General features: G+C 40.3%; 1 protein-coding gene across 1 annotated transcript in view; it reads left to right on the top strand.

The window, feature by feature from the left end:
• TAFA4 (TAFA chemokine like family member 4) overlaps positions 1–24,390 on the top strand; it is a 120,830-nt gene that overhangs the window by 31,818 nt on the left and 64,622 nt on the right. The gene's annotated exons all lie outside the window — the stretch shown is intronic.

The following is a 24,390-nucleotide window of genomic DNA, read 5'->3' as shown; positions in this document are numbered from 1 at the left end:
CACAGGCTCAATTGCCCTGCAACATGTAGAATCTTCGCAGATCAGGGATCAAACTTGTGTCTCCTGAATTAGCATTTGGATTCTTTGCCTATGAGTCACCGGGAAAGCCCCTCATGATAATAATTTATTGTGAGTAAGTCTTGCCATATCTGGAAGAGTACTCATTTCCCCACTTGATTCAAATCTCTGCTTAAATGTCACCTTCCTTGGCCACCTCCTATGAATGTCCCCTTCTGCTGTCATTCTTTAATCCCTTTAGTATTTTTTTCTTCGTAGAGCTTAATTGCTATCATCATTTTACTGTCTTTGTTTATCATACATGTCCTTCTGCTAGAGCGCACTCTCCATAAGGGCAGGGACTTTTGTTCACGCCTGTATTCATTCCTATCACCTAGACTAGGGATTGAAAAATGACAGCCCACAGACTACATCTGGCTCATGGCTTGTTTTTGTGGATTGCTTGAGAATCAAGAATGATTTTTGCATTTTTTAAAAAGGCTTTTAAATGATTTTGTTTTAAAGGGTTGCAGAAGGGGTAACAAAGAAACAGAGGAATAATATAAGACAGAGACTATATGTGGCCCACAAATCCTAAAATATTGACCATCTACCCTTTGGAGAAAACATCTGCTGACCCCTGACATAGAACAGTGCCTGGCTGTTGAGCCAACCCTCATCAAATATTTGAGGAGTGAAAGAATGTCACTTGGGTCCCCCAATTTTGTTCTCTCCATCTTCCTAGAATGATGTCTCACTGACATCTGGTGTTGAATAAAATGCCTTGAATATGGCCCTTAAGACTTCAACCTGGACTCCTGTCATTGAAAACAGTAATTGTAGTGAAATATTTTTTTATAGCTCTTAGAGTTTGCAGCACCTGACTCCTAGGTAGCCACAGAGGCACCATGAGTCTTTACTTTACAATAAACTGTAGCTCTCAGGTCTCCTGGATATTTTAAGTGTCCAAAAGTAAAACTCTGATAGTGATGGACACAAATGATGCTTCTTGATTTTGGCCCCAACTGTGATGGAGGTGGTTTAGTCTCTCGGGCTTTCCTGGTGACTCTGTTGGTAAAAAATCAATTACTGCCAATTTAGGAGACCTGGGTTCAATCCCTGGGTCAGGAAGATCCCCTGGAGAAGAAAATGGCAACCCACTCCAATATTCTTGCCTGGGAAATCCCATGGGCAGAGGAGCCTGGCGGGCTACAGATTCAAAAGTCTACTCTTTTAAAGCAGTATTTCCAGAGTAATGTCCCAGGCTCACTTGTGTCTGAATCTTCTCAGGGGTACTTGTTTAAAAATTCTGGAGTCTTTGACTCCATCTCAGGTACGTTGAATCAGAATCACTGGAGGGAGGTCCCAGGACTTTATATTTCTTACAAGCTCCGTTTGTGATTCTGATTTTACTAAGGTGGAAAGTCATTGTTTTGAATTCCGATGTTGGTAGGAAGGGGTAGGGTGAAATTTACATCAGTGTAGGGATGGGTATTTCTATCATCATGAAACACTCCATGGCAGTGTTTCCCAGGCTTCAGTGTCATAGAATCCCACTTGGGGATCTTGTTACAATGTAGATTCTGATTCAGTTTTGGAGTAGAACCTCAGATTCTGCATTTCAAATAAGCCAGGGTGATAGTATCTGTTCTTGAACCTTATTCAGTATAACAGGGGATTAGAGCAGCAGCTGTCAAATTTTTTTTCCCTAAAGGATGAGGAAGTAAAAATATTAGGCTTTGCGGGTTGTAAACCCTCTCTCTGTCTCAACTACTCAACTCTGCCTGTAGCGCCAAAGCAGCCACAGATTATATATAAATGAATGGCGGTGTGGCTGTTTCCCAATAAAACTTTATTTGCAAAAACAGGCGGCCAGTCAGACTTGGTCTGAGGGCTATGATTTGCCACTGCTGTGTTAGAAAATCATACCAATCAATATCACTGTTCTTCAGAATTATTGAGCATCTTCCGTATGACAAGCCATTTGGTGGGTGGTTTCATTCATTTGTTTCCTGGTAGCATATGCAAAAATAGTTCTGAAAGGTTAATTAAGGAACATTCACAGCTACTACTTGGGAGAGATGAGACTTGAGCTCCTCCAACTTCTGGGCTCCCATGTGAGTGTTTCTTATACTGTACAAGGCGAGTTCCACATTAGCAATGAAACTTGCTTTGAAAATAACTTTCCTTTTGAAGGACAAATAGAATGGAGACTTCATGAGGGCAGGAATTTATACCTTTGGTTCTCTCTGTATCCTCACTGCCTGGAAGAGGGCTTGGAACACAGTAAGTAGTTCACAGTTCAGTGAACATTTATTGAATGAATGGCTATTTCATGATTTCCCACTTCTAATAATAGTGTTTTATGGGAAGGGGTTTTCTATGTAAAGTGATGGAACCCATTATACAGTTAGTGACCCTGAGTGCAAGTCCTAGGAACCAGGTTGTTCTGCATTCAGGCTCTTTCATTCTGAGCAGTGCACTCAAGTTAGATAGAAGACGATTTGTAGGGACCGAAACTGTGACCTTGTAGCTTCCAGCAGATACTACCCGCCTCTTAATTTTAAGTCTTCAGTCCCTCTTCAACATTGCGAATAAAATTGTGTTTTGACAAACCTCCTGGTGAATGGAGGAGTCAAGGACTGTTCTTGGGGCAAGAGATCCCAGACAAAACTCCTGTCTTCTTGTTGTAGGGAGTTCCTCCAAAATGTCAATAGTCATGTCACCAATCGGAAGAAAAAGGGGCCCGACAAAAGGGACCCTCTTCTTTGTTCTTCTTTGGAGTTTCTCATTTTAGGACACTAAAGAAGATTGTTGCAATGAAATCCGTAGATCTTGCTAGAATGAGTTTCTTGGTAATAGTATTGCATAAAACCACTGTAATTGGCACAAGTTGCTTCTGACTCAAGGAAGGGCAGTTGGCAGGTGTGTTGAAAGCATCACAAATAATTTTTGAAGAAGGATATGAGAAGAAGCCCGAATGACTGCTTGAGGTGGAATTTACTAGAGATGCTGCTGCAAGGCTGGGAGTCAGGGTTTTGATCCTAAGGCAGCAAGAGGGGAAGGTACACCTGCTAAAGCTACAAAGAGACTGACTTGAGAAGTTGAATCAAGCTCTTTATCATTTCTAAGCCTTCTTGCTTCAGGTGACCTAATGGTGTCACCTCTGAGCTAACTTTGTGGCCCATGCAAGACTGCCGCCTGATGTCTAAGCTTCATAATGAGATTTCTCACAAAAGTGTTCCCTTTGTACTGCACTTGAACAACTAACTTGACTAGTTTACCTTCGATGGAGAAATTGAAACTGTATAATCTGGGGATTTATTTTTCATGGTGTTATCATCAGGCCTTGCAGAAGCCAGTCAGCAAGGAAGAAATATATTTGTTTCTATCATATACCTTGACTTCATTCATTCATTTTTTCATTTATTCATTCTACAAATATTTGCATACTGACTGTGTGTCAGATAGCATTCTCATTCTAGGAAAAGCCTGCCTTCAAGTTGTTTTTAATCCTAGTGCATTAAGAGAAATAGTCAACAGACAGAAAAAAGTAAACATCAGATGGTTACCAGTTCTAAGGAGAAAAATACCAGATTCAAGGGATCTGGGGAGCAGGGTGGGTGTGGGGGAGGTAATTATATAGGGCTGTTAGGGAGGCTTTGATGGGGGCACCCCTTAGATAAAGACTGAAGATACGTGGGAGCCAGTGTCCCAGGTGGGACGCACAGCAAATGTGAAGGCTGTGAGAGAGGAGGTGGAGGAATAGAGGGTTCAGTGGAGGGAATACGGCACTTGCCACCCCTGGATGGAGATGCAGACAGTTTTGGGCTTATGGGCCATTGTGAAGACTTTGGCTTCTCTCCTGAATGAGATGCAAGGTTTTGAAGGTTGGTTTTTTTTTTTTTTTTTTTCAGTTGGAGTATAGTTGCTTCACAATGTTGTGTTAGTTTCTGCTGAGTGAATCAGCTATATGTTTATGTGAAAGTGAAAGTGTTAGTCGCTCAGTTGTATCTGACTTGTTGAGACCCTATGGACTGTAGCCCACTAGGCTCCTCTGTCCATGTAATTCTTCAGCCATAATACTGGAGTAGGTTGCCATTCACTTCTCCAGGGGATCTTCCCAACCTAGGGATCAAACCCAGGTCTGCTGCGTTGCAGGCAGGTTCTTTACCATCTGAGCCACCAGGGAAACCAAGGTGTTTAAGAATGCCCTCTCCTTTTTGGATTTCCTTCCCATTTAGGTCACCACAGAGCATTGGGTAGAGTTCCCTGTGCTATATAGTAGGTTCTTATTATCTGTTTTATACATAATATCAGTAGTGTATGTATGTCAGTCCCAATCTCTCAATCTATTCCGCGCCACCCCCCACCTTGGTATCCATAAGTTTGGTCTCTATGTCTTTGTTTCTGCTTTGCAAATAAGATCTATACTATTTTTCTAGATTCCACATGTATGTGTTAATGTATGATATTTGTTTTTCTCTTTCTGACTTAACTTTGCTCTCTGTGACAGTCTCTAGATCCATCCACGTCTCTGCAAATGGCACAATTTGATTCCTTTTTATGGCTGAGTAACATTCCATTGTGTGTAGGTACCACATCTTCTTATTCCTTTCTTCTGTTGATGGACATTCAGGTTGTTTCATGTCCTGGCTATTATACATAGTCCGGCAGTGAACACTGAAGTGCGTGTCTCTTTTGAATTGTGGTTTTCTCTGGGTATATGCCCAGGAGTGGGATTGCTGGATTATGTGGCAGCTCTGTTTTCAGTTTTTTAAGGAACCTCCAGGCTGTTCTAATGTTGGAGGGTTTTGAGCAGGGCGACAGGGTCTGACTAGCACTTGAAAAGCACCATTCGTGTGCTATATTGGCGAGTAGAAGAGCAAGAACCAGAACAAGGTGACCACTTAGGGGCCTATTGAAATAAATTCCTGGCAAGAACTGTGGGTAGCTTGGATGAGGGTGGTAGCAGTAGAGATTTAATAAGCTCTGAAAATGTTGTGCAGTGGAGCCAACACAATTTTTCTGACAGGTAGAATGTAGATGGTGAGAGAGAGATCAAGGATGAGGCCAATATTTTGGGCCTGAGCAACCAGAAGGGAGGTAATGCTGCTTCTAAGATGAGGGAGTGTATGGGGGAAACAGGGGTTGGGGGTGGGCGTGGAAGTCAGGAGTTTGACTTGGGGTATGTTGAGTGGAAATGCTGATGACCTCGGATGAAGAGGCCAGGAAGGCACCCGGGTGTGTGGTGGTGAAGATGGTAGGGAGGGTTCGGAAGACGCTGTGATGCTGGTAAGAGTCATTAGGATTGAGTGCCTTTTATTTGAATGTACGAAAACAGTAAAGAACCTTCTTTTTCACAAGTGTCTGCATTCAGAACCAAGTGATACATGAAAACAAAAGCTATATAGTTACAGAGTTGAAATTTCAACTTTATTGCTCATAATGGCAGGATTAGAGAATGTGGCTTTGAGTCTATGGCAAAGTGGACTTGGCCATGCTTTACTTTTGAATCACATGGACTTTTCTACCAGGCATGGTCAAGATGGACATTTTCAGGGATGAGTCCCTTCTTGAGTGGAGGTACCGAGCAGATCAGAATGTTAGCCTGTGCTCAGGTTATCGGATTCTAAATGAACACTTAACACAGACAGACTTTTGAATGTACACTTGCTTCTTGAACTTGCCAGTTAGTCAACTGCATAAGTCATTCTTCTTCCTCCAGAGAGGGGCTCCAGATGTTTGGGGAGAGAAGCCAGGGTGTGCATTAACTTAGATAATGGAGTGTCAGGAGTTGGGAACACATATCTAACTGAATGTTAGATTCTTTACACTTACTGTTTCAAGTGATCTTCACATCTTTATTACCATTTTACCGAGGAGGCAGCACTCTGCTTAAAGATGTTACTTTACCTCATATCATATAGCTTGGAATGGGAAGACCTCTATGTACATTTGACACTAGTCTAATTCCACTGTATGTCTTCCAAAGAAATGAACTATCAAATGGGTGATCATTTTATTTTATTTCTTAAGCTATAGACATGAAAACATTTGTTTTTGTTATTGTTGATGGGTTGGTCAGAGTATATGTCATTTAAGAGAAACTTGTATTCACGTCACAAAAGAATTAAGAAAAAAATCACATTGAATATTTACATGCAATTTAAACATAAAAGACTGTGACTGTTCATTATCATTGAACTTATTTTTAGGAAAACTTTTTCCTCTCACTTTTATTCCCAAGTGCCTGAATGCTTCAAAGATTCAAAATCATCTTGACATTGGCATTTTTATTGGGACTTCTTAGACAGACATGCAGCTGTAAGTCTGGGTGCTGTATTTCATACAAAGTCAGGTTTCAGTTGTGGAAAATTCTAGACTGTGATCTCTATGTTCATCGGCTGAATCTGTGATTATTCTGTGGTCTTTTGAGAAATAAAGTCCTTTAAAATGGAAATTTTCTGAAATAATAAGGACCTGTTATTTCTTCTCATACCTTGTTGCTCTCATATTACTGAGTAAGAAAGAATTTGCAGGAGAAAGTATTGAGTCTTCAGAAGAAATATAGGTTTCCCTGACTCTTCAGCTTCTTCAGAGCAGACTGAATCTCCACTCCTCCCAGTGAGACTTTTCTGTTGGGGTTCTGCCCTCAAATTCAGGTCAACATCTACACGGGCTTAGTTATTTTATTTTTGCAAACTACCTCCCTGAACAGCCTTTCTTTTATCCCTTGTTATGGGTGACAGAACTTGAGATGATGGAGTATTTGTGGTTCCATGGGTAGTGGCAGAACTGGTCCTTAAACGTCAGCCTTCCAATTCCAAGTCCAGTGTTCTATTCCTAACTCACTGCCTTGCTTCAGCCCCAACAAAACTTCTCTCTGAACTACACCATCATTTCTGTCCCACAGCCTTTGCTCAACTGCAAAACCCTCTTCATTCTGCAGAGCTCCCTGCCTGTTCTAAAGGTCCTACTGGTTTGATCTGTTTGCTTATTAAAAGCCCCTTCATGATGCCGACCTAAAGCCTGGGTCACTGACTGAGTCCCCCCTCTATTGAAGAGTCATGTTTGCACTGGTTGATTTCTACTTATTCCCTCTCCCATCCCTTATGTTATAAACAGTGTGTGAGCAGGGACAGGTGCCTTTCCGTGTCCCCAACAGATTCCATGACAAAGTCTTGCACCAGTGAGTGGAGATGGTCATTGAATCGGCCTGAGAGTCCCTGTAAAAGGCCTGAGATATTGAAAGTCATTCCCTTCAAAGGTTGCATTTTCATTCTTATGAATTATGGGGGCCACGTTCATTGAAGGATAAAGAAGCTGCTAAGTCTCTGCCCTTGTTTGCCCCCCATGCTGAAGTTTGTACAGTAATACAAGTTAATAATGGATGAATAAACATTAAATTCAGGGACATAACAATGAAGGTACCAGGCATTCGAGAGCCATGAAGGAAGCATTAAACTTTGCATCCAAGTGTAAATGGGACTTGGTCTAGAGAGCATGGGACAGCAAGTCTGGAGGGTAAAGTACAAGGGAATCTGGATATAAAGCATTTGATATATAGAAGGCAGGGCTTCTATATATCAGGTAAAGAAACCACCTGCAATGCAGGAGACCTGGGTTCAATCCCTGGGTCAGGAAGATCCCCTGGAGAAGAGAATGGCTACCCAGTCCAGTATTCTTGCTTGGGAAATCCTGTGGACAGAGGAGCCTGACAGGATACTGTCCTTGGGGTTGCAGAGTCAGATATGACTGAGCAACTAAGCACACACGCACACATCAGCACGCACACACACACACACATAAACACACACAAGCACACACACACATAAGCACACACACACACACACAAGCACATGGGCAGCTCATAGAAGCTGGAGAAGGCAGGGAGACAGCTTCTCCCCTTGAGCTTTCAGAGCAAACACAGTGCTGCTGACATTTTGATTTTGACCCAGTAGATCCGTTTTGGATTTCTGAGAGATCCAGCCCAGAGAGATAATGCTTGTGTTGTTTTAAGCCACTGAATTTGAGATGATTTGTGTAACAAATTTCCAGCAGTAACAGGAAACCAATTCAGTAAACATTCATCTGTATTGTGGTTGCTGTTGTTGTTACTATTATTTCTGGAGTAATTTACAGTAATTTAAAGCTTAAAGTTGCTGAAGTAAGTTACCCTCTCCAAGCTTTGGGTGCTCACCCCTACTCTGATACCGTCACTGTACTGCACTTTGTTTTGCTCTTTTTCTGAACCATGCACCCGTTTGGTAGCATATTATGTAAAGCCTGTGGATGATTCTCATAATTATTTTAATTCATAAAGTCAGTATTGCAACACAGAAAACCCATTATATTGAATCATGTTTATCAAATATATATATAAAAAACTCAAGTGTTGCATTAAATTGATGCTTGAACCTTAGTAACTCATCAAAAAAGATCTTGCGTGAGGCCTTAAATCTACTGTACTTTTGAAATAGTAATGACCATAAATGGTATTTCAACACATCTGCAAAAACTGAAATGTGAGATGAAAATATTCATGATTTCTTTTGGTGATAAAACCTCAGGTACCTCTGATACTATTTCATTTCATTGCCTCATCTTTGGAGGAACGGCTAGATTGCAGTTCAAGATTAGTGGAATGAAAATGTAATTTCCCCCTCCCCCCATCCTGGTTCACTTGCCAAGTCTCCCAAGCTCCATTTCTCTCTGTGGACCTCCTTGGGGGCCTGAGGCCCTCAGGTGAGAATCCCTGGGAAGGACAGTGTTGAAAGACCACAAGGCAGGATAGTGAAACTTCAAGATCTTAGTACCTCTAGCAAGATTCAGTGTGTGTATTCTGTGAATACTTGAGGATAGAAGGGTGATAGGTCTGTTAGAATGAGGAAATGACTGCTCTGTTTCATTTGGGAAAGGCCAAAACCATTACTGTATACCCAACTGAATTTATTTGGGCTTCACGGTTTGAAACATTTTTTTTGTAAAGCTAACTTACCAGGAGAGAAGACGTATCAATAAACAGGATAGGGTGATGAGAGTGAAATTAATTCCATATTAGCAAAGCATGAAACACAATGAAAGGAATGAGTATTGTTGCAAGAATTTCAGTGAAGTTGCCTCTTAGAGGAAATTCTGGGTATATAACAGTGGTCAGGGAAATATTCTTGACCAAGAATGAGCAAGTTGGTCTGGAAATGGTACTGACCATTGTCATGGAGCAGTATCCACAGGTGAGCTTCAGCCAGAGTTGAAAGAGAGAGCTCCAACCAGAGAGAGGAGCTCATGGGATAGCACATCAAATAGCTTGTTTGGTGAGAGTTTTAGGCTTAAATCTGGCACATGGCTTTGCACATAGTAAGCGTGCTCATGGTTGTCAAATTGGCTTGACTCAAGAACCTTTTACCCCCTTCTCACCATTTGGATTACACTTTTGGAAAAGTCAGTATTCTCACTGGTTAATTTAGAAAGACAGCTGTGGCAGCCACAAGTAAGCATGTAGCTTTTCAAAGCTGTCCACACCTGCCATATAACAAGAGCGAGCATAATACATTTTTATTTTGTTAACACGAGGCTCAACAGGATTGCAAAATTAATAACAGTAGAGCTTTTCTTCAGGCAGTTTCCATTGCAGATTGACTGGAGGACTTGCAGGTATCTTTGTAAGTGATGGATTTGACAGCCATGTCTTGAAATAGAAGACAGAGAGCTGTTAGGTACTCAGCATGGTTTAAACAGCCAATATTTTCTCATTTGTCTTTCAGATAAAAAGTTACATAGGGGCAAAACACCCCAATGAAGCATAGTTATTGGGAATATGCCTTCTTGGATTCACTCTTTATGGCAAGGTTTAAAATTCAGAGTGGCAGTGGGGTTTTTTGTGAGGAGTGGTACCTAAAGGAATCACGTAATTCACGGTGCACAAGGCATCCGAGCCTTATTTTCTTCTGGAAAAAAAAATCAAATGGGGTTGCCTTCATGGATCATAAATCTACAGCCATCATGTCTTATTGTTTCGATGCTATGTGTATTTCCTTAGTATTATTTCTAATGTCTCAGAGTTTGTTCTTAAATTAACAGCATGGTATATGTTGGCAGTGGTTCAAAAGCTATCGATTTTTTGCTGTGTTTTTCAGCATCAGTGAATGTATGGATGACATTATTATAGATTTTTAAAAAATTTAATCTGTAAGTATTGACTGTTAAAAACAACAGCCAAAATAGTCAGTAAAATAATTGGCAGAATTGGTTTCCACAATGTTAACAAAGTCCGTGTATTGGCAACTTTATATGGTGCAGTGCAAACGATAGTTTCCATAGCTCACCAACTCTGAAATGAAATCCTTTATCTTTAATTGTGAAGGGTTTATGTTGTTTCCAACTTTGTACATATAGTGAGATTTAATAATATTTTATATCTTGCCATACCAAAATTGTATATTTCAGAACTGCCTAAAAGAAGCAACCAAATTATGTTGGCAACAAATTATATTTCTAGATAAATAACTCTAAATGCCATGCTGTTAATAGTGAACTTTAAATCCATGTCCAGATTATTTTGTTGTACTAGAATTTCATTGCATTGGTTAGCTGAGTTCACAAACTGGCAATCCAAAGGAGATGTTATTGGTTGTTATTCATACGGATCAACTGTGTTTTTGGGGTTTCAGTTTATACTTTAAAATATACAAATCTACTGCTGTCATCATATTAGAACAGAATACAGGCAAAGCTCAAAGATCATATAGGTTTAGTTCCAGACCACTGCAATAAAGATTGCAATTATGAGAGTCACACAAATCTTTTGGTTTTCCAACACATATAAAAGTTTTGTTTACGCTGTACTGTGGTCTGTTAAGTGTGCAGTAGATAGCATTGTCTAAAAAGAATAATGTACATACCTTAAGTTAAAAATATATATTTGCTAAAAAAAAAAAACACTAACCATTCTCTGAGCCCTCATCGAGTCATCATCACTTTGCAATGGTCACATCAAAGATCACTGTCCACAGTCACCATAACAAAAACAATAATAATGAAAAAGTGTCAAATATTGCAAAAATTACCAAAATGTGACAAAGATACAAAGTCAGCAGAGGCTGTTGGAAAAATGGTGCCTATAGATCTGCTTGATACACAGTTGCCACAAGGCTTCAGTCTGTAGAAAACACAGTATCTGCAAAATGCAATAAAGTGAGGTCTGCCTCACAGAAACGGCTTGTTGCTGACCATGGAACTTGTGCAGTCTTCTGGAGATTTGAGATTATGCCTGGGAAGTGATCACGAGCTATGCAAGTTGATTCAACCACTGTTGATTTTAATGTTATTTGAAAACATTTGTTGCCCTGCTTTTTCCTGTCTCATTGACATCAGGTTTGGTCATGTGGTTTTCTCTGGCCAGTGAAATCTGAGTGGAAATGACTTGTGAACTTTCTGGGCAAAAGCTTAAAAGTTACTGGGGCTTCCCATGTTCTCTTTTCTTGATGTACAGCAACCTTCCAGATCAAAGCTGGTTCCCTTTCTCATCCCCAGCTCCCAGAACAATTTCTGATACACCTTAGCACTCAGTGAACAACTACTGAATGAATATTGGTGGCATTTGTATATCTTCAGAGTGTTGTATACTCTTGGCCAAGTCCTAGATGGTAAGCTTTTTTGTAATAATAACAAAAACTTAACCACAGAATATATAATGTGAGATTTTAGACAGGTAACCTGGAATGGCAAACAAAATCAGGAGGGATTGTTTCTTCTTTAGAAATTCACTTGAATTGAAACAGTGTTTTCTCATTTGTTGCTTTTGACATTTTTTAAAAGTTTTTAATTTTTTAAAAAATTGAAGTATTGTTGATTTACAGTGCAGTGTTAATTTCAAGAGTAGAACAAAGTGATTCAATATATATACATATGTATATGATTGTGTGTGGATGTACTCAGTAATGTCTGACTCTTTGCGACCCCATGGACTGTATTCTACCAGGGTTTCCTGTCCATGGGATTTCCCAGGCAAGAATATTGGAGTAGGTTGCCATTTCCTCTTCTAGAAGATCTTCCTGATTTAGGGATTGGACTCCCATCTCTTGCATCTCCTGTATTGGCAAGTGGATTCTTTACCACTGTTACCACTATGCCACGTGGAAAGCCCATATATATGATCATGCATATACTTTTTAAACATTATTTTCCACTATAGATGATTATATCATGCATATCTTATATGGAATATATACATATATTCTTTTTCAGAGTTGTTTCCCTTGTAGGTTATTACAAAATGTTACATATAGTTCCTTGTGCTATAAAATAGGTCTTTTGCTGTTTATTTTGTATCTGTTAATCCAAAGCTCCTAATATATCCCTCCTCCCCTTTCCCCTTTGGTAACTGTAAGTTTGTTTCCTGTGTCTGTGGGTCTGGTTTTTCTTCTTTGTCTTTGCTATATTGAAGTATAGTTGGTACCTAATACTATGTAAGTTACAGGTGTAAAATATAGAGATTCACAATTTTTAAAAGTTATACTCCAGTCATAGTTACTGTAAAATATTGGCTGTATTCCCCAATGGTACAATATATCCCTATAGCTCATATTTTTATTGGTTTTATAAAAACATTTATATTTGGATGTGTTGAGTTTTCATTGCTGTGCGTGAACTTTCTCTAGTTGGGGAGGGCGGGGGCTGCTCTCTGTTGTGGTGTGTGGACTTCTCATTGCAGTGGCTTCAGTCGTGGAGCATGGGCTGTATGGTGCATGAGCTTCAGTTGTTGTGGCATGCGGGATCTTCCTGGACCAGGGGTTGAACTGGTGTCCCCTGCATTGCAAAGTAGATTCTTAACCACTGGACCGCCAGGGAAACCCCAGTCATACGGTTTTTATTCTTCAATTTGTTAATGTGGTATATCACATAGATTGATTTGCATATATTGAAGAATCCTTGGATCCCTGGGATAAATTCCGCTTGATCTAGGTGTATCATCCTTTTAATGTGTTGTTGTATTTGGTTTGCTAGTATTTTGTTGAGGATTTTTGCATCTGTGTTCATCAGTGATATAGACCTGTGATTTTGTGTGTGTCTGTGGTATCTTTGTTTGGTTTTGGTATCATGGTGATGATAGTCTCATAGAATGAGCTTGGTAGTATTCCTTCCTCTGCAATTTTTGAAACAGTTTCAGAAGTGTAGGTGTTAACTTTTCTCTAAATGTTTGATAATTGTGAAGTCACCTGCCCTGGATTTTTGTTTGTTGGAAGATTTTTAGTCAGAGTTTCAATTTCAGTACTTGCGATTGGTCTGTTCATACTTCCTATTTCTTCCTGGTTCAGTCTTGGAAGGTTGTATCTTTCTAAGAATTTGTCCATTTTTCTAGATTGTATGTTTTTCTTGGTGTATAGTTGCTTGTAGCAATCTCTTATGATTCTTTGTATCTCTGTGGTGTCTGTTGTAACTTCTCCTTTTTCATTTATAATTTTATTGATTTGAATCCTCTCCCTTCTTTTCTTGATGAGTCTGGCTAAGGGCTTATTAATTTTCTTTATTTCTGTTTTGTATATGTTCATTTGTGTAATTATTTTAGATTCCATATATAAGTGATAATATTTGCTTTTTTCTGCCTTTTTGATAATTTTTAAAGTAGACAATTATGTGTGGAAACCAGTAGAAAAGTGTCTTCTACCAACTAGTCGAATTTGAGCAAAACACTTTTTCTCCTTACTTCGAAAGCACAACATTCCTGGTGAAAGTCTTTTTTTCTCTGCCCTGTGATTACCAGGTCATAAACTCTATAATAACTACTGCTCAGGTCACTGGCATATGAGTTTTGGTGTTGTTTTTTTTTACAGTGTTTAGATTGTTACCAAGTGCTTAAAGCCACCTAAATCCAAGACACCAGGTACTCAATTTTCTGTTTTTATTTTCTTATATAATATTTTATATGTAACTAATGCCGTTTGTGTATTGACTTAATTGGAGACTGTGTTCTTAGATGTCTGTAGGCGTATAGACTGGTAGTTCCTTTAAAGGGTTGAATTGAATTCATGTTTCTTGGAAAAGTGGGCTAGATCTTCTTTTCTACTCATGGTTTAATTATATTATATATAGTGTATATGAAAAAAAATCAGAAGTAAAGATCCTGGAAGGCTCTGAGCTTCTTGAGGGCAGGAATCTTATTTGTTGGGGTCTGAGAGCTGTTAAGGAGTAAGAGCTATCTTTTTTTTCGACTTAATGAACCTTGTGAAAAGCAGACACAGGCAGAAAAAAATCAAAATATCAATTTTACGTCTAATGTTAAGAGAGTTAAACAGAGTTGAAATGAGGCTGAGACCTCTAACCCAGGCAGACTTTTTCAGCTCTCTATTAATTACTTGGCTGCACTGCATAGCATGTGAAATCTTAGTTCCCTGCCAGGGACTGAATCTGTGTCCCCTGCAATGGAAGGGTGAGTCTTAACCACTGGATTGCCAGAAAATTCCCAGATGGACTTCTTGATTCCTCCCTCCTGACCCTGAGTTTCCTCCGTGGGACTCACACATGGGAGAACAGTCATCCAGTAACCCAAGGGCAGCATCTTGGTGGATCATGGCCTTCGTCAGTACAGCGACTGTGAATCAGTCGGCCTTGCCCAGGACCGAACAGTGGACCAGGGATTTGGGATTCTCGTTATTTCACCAATCAAATCAGTTTCTCCTTTCCCCATTTGGGGGACTGAGTGTGAGAAGGCCGCAGTGTCAAAACCAACTGTGTAGGAACACAGGGAGAGGGGTATTGTTTTCTGTAAATTATTCATCCCTGTATTTCTTGTTATCTCGCACAGCACATAATAGGCATTAACAAATAGATGGATGGCTCTCACTTGTGTTTATTTATTGAAGTCTGGTAACTGAAAAATACTACGGCTGTAGCTGCTGCAGATGTAAAGTGAGCTACTTGCGTAATTCATCAGTGAAGGGAATTTTCAATAAAGATCTCTTTGGGTGGCATCTCAGGTACTCATTTAGGCAGATGGGAACAAGGGGGGAAAATCACAGTGCCTAGAGAAGGGTGGAAAGTTAACTCTTAAACAGAAGCATACCATCCTATTAGAGTTCTCCTTTGCAACATACAGCTCTTCATCTTACTAGTAAGCTGTGGTTTTGACAGCAAGTTTCCAAAGAAGAAAGCACTTGAAATTCTATTTCAAGTCCTTTGTTGCAAAAATGTGGTAATTTAATTGAAAGAAAGGCTAACTTCCTTGCCATGGAAGCTTTTTAAAATGGGGCTGCTCTATGCTTTACTGCTGTGTGGGAAAGCTAGGTGACATCTCAGAAGCTCTGCTTAGAAACCGTCCTGTCTGGGGGCAGGATTTGCCTTCTTCTATAGGTGTCAGACGCTTCTCTCTGTGCTGTGTGTTGTTCAACAGTGTTGTGTTTTGGCTGCTCTTCAGAGCACTTCTGGGGCTTTCATATTTATGATAACTTCAGGCCATCTGCTGCTCGACTGCTATCAGAATGAAGAAGAATCTTCAACTTAAACAGAGCCATACTCCTCATGCCAAAGCACTTTCCATAGTATTTATCTTCCAGTGCAGTAGATTTTGTTGTTGTAAACTCCCATTGAGTTCACATTGAGTTATGATTTGCAGCCTTTTTTTTTTTTGAATTATCTTTCATGCCGTCAAAAAAATAAAAAACAAAAACAAAACCAACATGCTGCCTTCTATTTCTGGGCCTATGTATGGGGCTCTAAATATGACAAAGATTCATTCTGACCTTCTGATTCAGCATGTAAATTAGGATACTTGAAGCAGAAGGCTCTGCATTTTCTTCCAGTTCATGTGTAATGCCAGCAGATTGGTATGAATCAAAATGGAACACTTAGAAGCAGCTACCATTTATAAAATGTCAATTAGAGAAGGCTAAACTGCATATAAAAGTTAGCTAACTGGTGATATCAATTAGAAGAGCTTTCTTTCCGTGTTGCTTAATACTGCTATCATTGTTTTGCAATAGAGTAAAAATATAATGTAATCCCCACCCTGTTATTTTGAGAAAAACATCATGGATGTAAGTGTGCATCAATATTCCTTAATTATATTTACCTGCAGCAAATCCTGAAGCTCCCAATGGTGCATCTAATACACCCTATTGGTCTCTGGGCTCCAGGAAAACACACACACAAACTACAGGGATTTAATGTAAAGAATTTGAATGATTAAGGGAACAGTTCAAAATTCAAATTCCAGGATTCCCACCCCTCGACCTGTGAATAGACTTTCTTAATTATCTGAATTTTTGTGGTTGTTGAGTTGCTACGTCCTGTCCAGCTCTTTGTGACCCCATGGGACTGCAGCACGCCAGGCTTGCCTGTGCTTTACTATCTCCTGGAGTTTGCTTAAACTCATGTCCACTGAGTTGGTGATGCCATCCGACCATCTCATCCTCTGTCATCCCCTCCTCCTCCTGCCCTCAATCTTTCCCAGCATCAGGTCTTTTCCAGTGAGTCAGCTCTTCGCATCAGGTGGCCAAAGTATTGGAGCTTCAGCATCAGTCCTTCCAATGAATATTCAGGGTTGACTTCCTTTAGCTAGGTGAGAGGTTGGCAAAGTATGGCCCTTGTGCTAATGCTGGCCCACTACCTCTTTCTGTAGGATCTATGAGCAAGAATATTCTTTACACTTTTAAAAGATTATGTTTCAAATGATTGTTTAGGCATGGATATAATAGCCTTAATTCTGCCTCTTGGGCCTGAAAGCCTAATGTATTTACTGTTTGGTCTTTTAAGAAAAAGTTTGCCAACCTCTGGTCTAGATTATGGTGATAAGACTTTGCCTAATTGCATTGCTATGATAGGTAGACAGTAGGTAAAAAATAGGTGAAGCAGAAGAAAGTGTTAGTCTCTCAGTCATGTCCAACTCTTTTCAACCCCATGGACTATACTCCCCCTGGCTCCTGTGTCCATGGAATTCTCCAGGCAAGAATACTGGAGTGGGTAGCCATTTCCTTCTCCTCTGTAGTAAATTAAAAAAAAAAAAAAAAAAAAAGGCTTTCTGAGCCACATTGATGTTGTGGTCACCAGAGCATTGTCATAAGCAAAGCAGCAGTACAGTTGGTGCTGTGAGTGGAGAAACTTTGTAAACTAAGAAGATTCTTAATCCCAATTTTTCACATAAGCCACTGAACAGCCATCAGTGGAAAAGAGATGAGAAAGATTCCTAACCTGGATCCGATAATCCCCCTGAAGCCTGCCACAAAATCCATGGGATTCTGGAGCTTATTCAGAGGTATAAGGGGATGGTCGATCAGGCAGAGACAGAATTCAACCCAGGGATACATCAGCAAAATGGCAGTGCTTCCTAGTATTTCAGCCGGTGAGGATATGGTGTGAGTTTTCACTTAGAAATCTACATGCCGATAGCAGTAACTGAATATTGTGTATATTGAATTTACTATTTTCATAAAACTCATGACCTTAGGGGTTGTGGGGTGGAGGGAGTTACCTTTCCTGGAACTTAAATCCAAAACAGATCTGGCTGTTAGACTCTGGGGCCTTGAGGGGCTGGTCCTGAAAGTTAATGGGGGGGCTCTTTCATACCAGGCAGCTGTGGCCATTTGACACTTGCAAGCCCAATTAGCTTTGTGGCTGTGCAAGGGGTGCCATCTGCTCTGTTCGCCTCGATGCTTGGCACACACCCGTGGCTTTGCTAACAAAGCTGGTGTCCCATCACTTTGATCTGACTTTGTCCCATTCTGAGCCTTATTTTCAATTCCACATCTTGGTAGTAATGATACCAACTTATTTCTTTACTTGCTTCAGTTCTCATTAGGTCTGTGGAATATACACCTGGCAGAAGAGCTTACTTTTCTTTCTCCCTTTAAGTGGTGGCAAGTATTTCAAACATGCCTTAATGACACTCTTCAAAAACAGGCTTTATGTTCCAGTGCCAGGCTCGGAGAGCTTGAAGAAGCTGTGGAGCGAACCTGTTCAGAGATAAGGGTGAGCTGGAGGCCGAGAACTCACGCATTATGAGTTTGGCAGGTTGCCTGGAGGCACCATGGCTTAGTTTTTTTCATATAAGTCAAATTGTGGAGTTGAACAAGAGCCACAGCATGTTTCCAGCTGTTTTGAAATGTTTGACTTTAGGACAGAGTATCTGTATGAAAATCGCTTTCTGCCACACACTTGATTTCCTAAAACAACACAAATTTATTACTTTATAGTTCTAGAGGTGAGAACTCCTAAAACCAGACTTCCACAGGGCTGTGGAAATTTGAATTTGCATGAAAGAAACAGTGAAAGTGTTAGTCGCTCAGTCATGTCCGATTCTCTGCGACCCCATGGACTATAGCCCGCCAGGCTCCTCTGTCCGTGGAATTCTCCGGGCAAGAGCAGTGGAGTGGGCTGCCATTTCTTTCTCCATAAATTTACATACTTTACTATTTTCCTGGGTTCTATTTTATTTTATATAAGTTAGTTTTCCTAGTTCTGCTTTTCTGGAAAAGTAGTTGATGATTTTTTAATGTTTGGTAAATGGAAAACTCACTTTTCTATCTCTCTGTCTAGGGGAAACCCACTTCTTTCCTGTTATGTCTTTCTTCCCTGTGTGTTTCCTTTCATTCAAGAGAATGCCTCACTTCGACACTGCTGCTCATCTAATGTGTGGAGGTATTTACACCACATCAAGCAATTCTCTGACACCGGCTGGCTGTCCTACAATTTAATGGAATTCTAGTTAAATTTTATTTTGTACTGGAGTTTAGGTGATTTACAATGCTGTGTTAGTTGCAGCTGTACACCAAAGTACACCTGAGTAGTTTTCTCTGAGTGTACCCCTTGGACTGCAATTTACAGATCATATGGTAGTTCTTTTTTAGTTTATTAAGAAACTTCCATACTGTTCTCCGTTGTGGCTGTTACCAATTTACATCCCCCCAAGTACTGTAGGAGGCTTCCGTTTTCTCCACGCCCTCTCCGACATCTACTGTTGGTAGTCTTTTTGCTAACGCACATTCTGACTGTTGCAGTGTGATACCGCCTTATAGATGTGAGCATCTTTTCATGTGCTTAAAAAACCCCCCCCCACACAGTGCATTAAATTGACCTCTTGCAACTGGCTTCTTGAAGGTCTGCCCTGTTTTGAATTGCTTTTCCATTACCTACCCCAGGACATTTGTCAAGGGCAGGCATGCTTTACAGGCCATCAGGCCTTGTGATTTTGGAGTGCCCCTAGCTGTGCTGTGCTCAGTCGCGTCTGACTCTTTGCAACCCCATGGACCGTAGCCCTCCAGGCCCCTCTGTCCATGGGATTTCCCAGGCAAGAATACTGGTGTGGGTTGCCATTTCCTTCTCTGGGGGCTCTCCCGACCCACGGATCAAACCCACATCTCTTGCGTCTCCTGCATTGGCAGATGGATTCTTTACCAGTAGTGGCACCTGGGGAGTCCCGGAGGGCCCCATGCACGGACTGTAAACTTGTTATGGGAAATGTCCACAAGGTGGCAGCACTCCCCCATGCCCTTCTCGGGTTCCTCCCTCAACTGGAACCCTAGAGAAAGGCATGTTCCTGGGTTGTGGATCAGAGTGGACTGTGCCAGGGCTCCTGTCTCATGACTTCTTCCCCTCTAACCCTGGAACCCCCAGACAGGTCCCAGATCCTGCCAAAACTGAGGCTGAAGGTGCTGTCCTAGTTAGGCGGAGGGACTCTGAGGAAGGAGGCTGCCGCTGGGAACCCCACATTGGGAGACTTGGAGACCTCCTGACATTTCAAAGCTCTTTCAGTGCAGAGGGTCCGTTGTTTGGGGTTGTGCTAGGCTTGGTTGAGCTGTATGAGGGCCTGCCTGGATCTGGAGGTCAGGGTCCCTCCACAGGGAACCAGGCACTCCAGTTTCAAGAGAGACTCATTTGCTGCCACATCCTCCCCCATTCCCACAGCTCCACCGGAGTCCAGCCTTGGGATCCAGGGCTGTCAGACGTTAGGGATGTGACAGCAGCCGAGGCATTTCTCTGCTTTGCTTTTGCATTTAATTTTTATTTTATATTGGAGTCTAGTTGATTTTAAAACAGGTTGTGTTTGTTTTGGGGGTACAGCAACCTGATTCAATTATACATATATATTTTATTCTTTGGATTGTTTTTACATATAGGTTATTAAAGAACATTCAGTAGAGTTCCCTGTGCTCTACAATAGTTGCTTGTTGATTGACTATTTTTACGTATGTTACTGAATTTATGTTAATCAAAGCCTCCTAATTTATTCTTTGCGCTGCCTCTTGTGTTTTGTAACCATAAGCTTGTTTGCAAAATTGTTGAGTCTATATTTGTTTGGTAAATAAGGTCATGTACCTCGATTTTTAGATTCTCCTTGTAAGGGGTATCATAGGTTATTTGTCTATGTCCAACTTCCTTCACTTGGTATGGTCATCCCCAGGTCCATTCTTGTTGCTGCTGCTAAGTCGCTTCAGTTGTGTCCAACTCTGTGCGACCCCATAGATGGCAGCCCACCGGGCTCCCCCATCCCTGGGATTCTCCAGGCAAGAACACTGGAGTGGGTTGCCATTTCCTTCTCCAATGCATGAAAGTGAAAACTCAAAGTGAAGTCGTTCAGTCATGTCCGACTCTTAGTGACCCCATAGACGGCAGCCCACCGGGCTCCCCCATCCCTGGGATTCTCCAGGCAAGAACACTGGAGTGGGTTGCCATTTCCTTCTCCAATGCATGAAAGTGAAAAGTCAAAGTGAAGTCACTCAGTCATGTCCGACTCTTAATGACCCCATGGACTGCAGCTTACCAGGCTGCTCTGTCCATGGGATTTTCCAGGCAAGAGTACTGGAGTGGGGTGCCATTGCCTTCTCCATTTGTGTTGCTAGAAAAGGCATTATTTTATTCTTCTTAATGGCTGAGGAATATTTCACTGTATGTATGTACCACATTTTCTTTATCCATCCTTCTGACGATGGATATGTTGCTTGCATCCATTAAGGTTGGAGTGCATGTCTTTTTTTTAAAATTTATTTTAATTGGAGGCTAATTACATTACAATATTGTATTGGTTTTGCCATACATCAACATGAATCTGCCACGGGTGTACATGTGTTCCCCTTCCTGAACCCCCCTTCTTCCTCCCTCCCCACACCATCCCTCTGGGTCATCCCAGTGCACCAGCCCCAAGCATCCTGTATCCTGCATCGAACGTGGACTGGCGATTCATTTCTTACATGATATTATACATGTTTCAATGCCATTCTCCCCAATCATCCCACCCTCTCCCTCTCCCACAGAGCCAAAAAGACTGTTCTATACATCTGTGTCTCTTTTGCTGTCTTGCATACAGGGTTATCGTTACCATCTTTCTAAATTCCATATATATGCATTAGTATACTGTATTGGTGTTTTTCTTTCTGGCTTACTTCACTCTGTATAATCGGCTCCAGTTTCATCCACCTCATTAGACCTGATTCAAATGTATTCTTTTTAATGGCTGAGTAATACTCCATTGTGTATATGTACCACAGGTTTCTTATCCATTCATCTGGTGATGGACATCTAGGTTTCTTTCATGTCCTGGCTATTATAAACAGTGCTGCGATGAACATTGGGGTACACGTGTCTCTTTCAATTCTGGTTTCCTCGGTGTGTATGCCCAGCAGTGGGATTGCTGGGTCATAAGGCAGTCCAGTTTTTTAACGGATCTCCACACTGTTCTCCATAGTGGCTGTACTAGTTTGTATTCCCACCAGCAGTGTAAGAGGGTTCCCTTTTCTCCACACCCTCTCCAGCATTTATTGCTTGCAGATTTTTAGATTGCAGCCATTCTGACTGGTGTGAAATGGTACCTCATTGTGGTTTTGATTTGCATTTCTCTGATAATGAGTGATGTTGAGCATCTTTTCATGTGTTTGTTAGCCATCTGTATGTCTTCTTTGGAGAAATGTCTATTTAGTTCTTTGGCCCATTTTTTGATTGGGTCATTTATTTTTCTGGAATTGAGCTGCAGGAGTTGCTTGTATATTTTTGAGATTAGTTGTTTGTCAGTTGCTTCATTTGCTAATATTTTCTCCCATTCTGAAGGCTGTCTTTTCACCTTGCGTATAGTTTCCTTTGTTGTGCAGAAGCTTTTAAGTTTAATTAGGTCCCATTTGTTTATTTTTGCTTTTATTTCCAATATTCTGGGAGGTGGGTCATAGAGGATCCTGCTGTGATTTATGTTGGAGAGTGTTTTGCCTATGTTCTCCTCTAGGAGTTTTATAGTTTCTGGTCTTACTTTTATATCTTTAATTCATTTTGAGTTTATTTTTGTGTATGGTGTTACAAAGTGATCTAGTTTCATTCTTTTACAAGTGGTTGACCAGTTTTCCCAGCACCACTTGTTAAAGAGATTGTCTTTAATCCATTGTATATTCTTGCCTCCTTTGTCAAAGATAACGTGGTGTGTGGATTTATCTCTGGGCTTTCTATTTTGTTCCATTGACCTGTATTTCTGTCTTTGTGCCAGTACCATACTGTCTTGATGACTGTGGCTTTGTAGTAGAGCCTGAAGTCAGGCAGGTTGATTCCTCCAGTTCCATTCTTCTTTCTCAAGATTGCTTTGGCTATTTGAGGTTTTTTAAAATTTCCATACAAATCTTGAAATTATTTATTCTAGCTCTGTGAAAAATACTGTTGGTAGCTTGATAGGGAGTGCATTGAATCTATAGATTGCTTTGGGTAGTATACTCATTTTCACTATACTGATTCCTCCAATCCATGAACATGGTATATTTCTCCATCTATTAGTGTCCTTTTTGATTTCTTTCACCAGTGTTTTATAGTTTTCTATATATAGGTATTTAGTTTCTTTAGGTAGATATATTCCTAAGTATTTTATTCTTTTCATTGCAATGGTGAACGGAATTGTTCCCTTAATTTCTCTTTCTATTTTCTCTTTATTAGTGTATAGGAATGCAAGGGATTTCTCTGTGTTGATTTTGTATCCTGCAACTTTACTATATTCATTGATTAGCTCTAGTAAATTTCTGGTGGAGTCTTTTTAGGGTTTTCTATGTAGAGGATCATGTCATCTGCAAACAATGAGAGTTTTACTTCTTTTCCAATTTGGATTCCTTTTATTTCTTTTTCTGCTCTGATTGCTGTGGCCAAAACTTTGTTGAATAGTAGTGGTGCGAGTGGTCACCCTTGTCTTGTTCCTGACTTTAGGGGAAATGCTTTCAATTTTTCACCATTGAGGATAATGTTTGCTGTGGGTTTGTCATATATAGCTTGTATTATGTTGAGGTATGTTCCTTCTATTCCTGCTTTCTGGAGAGGTTTTTTTTTTTTTTTTTTTTAATCATAAGTGGGTGTTGAATTTTGTCAAAGGCTTTCTCTGCATCTGTTGAGATAATCATATGGCTTTTATCTTTCAATTTGTTAATGTGATATATTACATTGATTGATTTGTGGATATTGAAGAATCCTTGCATCCCTGGGATAAAGCCCACTGGGTCATGGTGTATGATCTTTTTAACGTGTTGTTGGATTTCGATTGCTAGAATTTTGTTAAGGATTTTTGCATCTATGTTCATCAATGATATTGGCCTGTAGTTTTCTTTTTTTGTGGCATCTTTGTCGGGTTTTGATATCAGGGTGATGGTGGCCTCATAGAATGAGTTTGGAAGTTTACCTTCCTCTGCAATTTTCTGGAAGAGTTTGAGTAGGATAGGTGTTAGCTCTTTTATAAATTTTCGGTAGAATTCAGCTGTGAAGCCATCTGGACCTGGGCTTTTGTTTGCTGGAAGATTTCTGATTACAGTTTCAATTTCCGTGCTTGTGATGGGTCTGTTAAGATTTTCTATTTCTTTCTGGTTCAGTTTTGGAAAGTTGTACTTTTCTAAGAATTTGTCCATTTCTTCCAAGTTGTCCATTTTATTGGCATATAATTGCTGATAGTAGTCTCTTATGATCCTTTGTATTTCTGTGTTGTCTGTTGTGATGTCTCCATTTTCATTTCTAATTTTATTCATTTGATTTTTCTCCTTTTGTTTCTTGATGAGTCTGACTAGTGGTTTGTCAATTTTATTTATCCTTTCAAAGAACCAGCTTTTGGCTTTGTTGATATTTGCTATGTTCTCTTTTGTTTCTTTTGCATTTATTTCTGCCCTAATTTTTAAGATTTCTTTCCTCCTACTAACCCTGGGGTTCTTCATTTCTTCCTTTTCTAGTGACTTTAGGTGTAGAGTTAGGTAATTTATTTGACTTTTTTTTCTTGTTTCTTGAGATATGCCTGTATTGCTATGAACCTTCCCCTTAGCACTGCTTTTACAGTGTCCCACAGGTTTTGGATTGTTGTGTTTTCATTTTCATTAGTTTCTATGCCTATTTTGATTTCTTTTTTGATTTCTTCTGTGATTTGTTGGTTATTCAGCAGTGTGTTGTTCGGCCTCCATATGT

Source organism: Budorcas taxicolor, chromosome 1 (genome assembly GCF_023091745.1).
Source record: "Budorcas taxicolor isolate Tak-1 chromosome 1, Takin1.1, whole genome shotgun sequence".
NCBI lineage: Eukaryota > Metazoa > Chordata > Mammalia > Artiodactyla > Bovidae > Budorcas > Budorcas taxicolor.
Note: the sequence above shows the minus strand (reverse complement) of the source record. Positions and strands in the feature narration are given on the sequence as shown.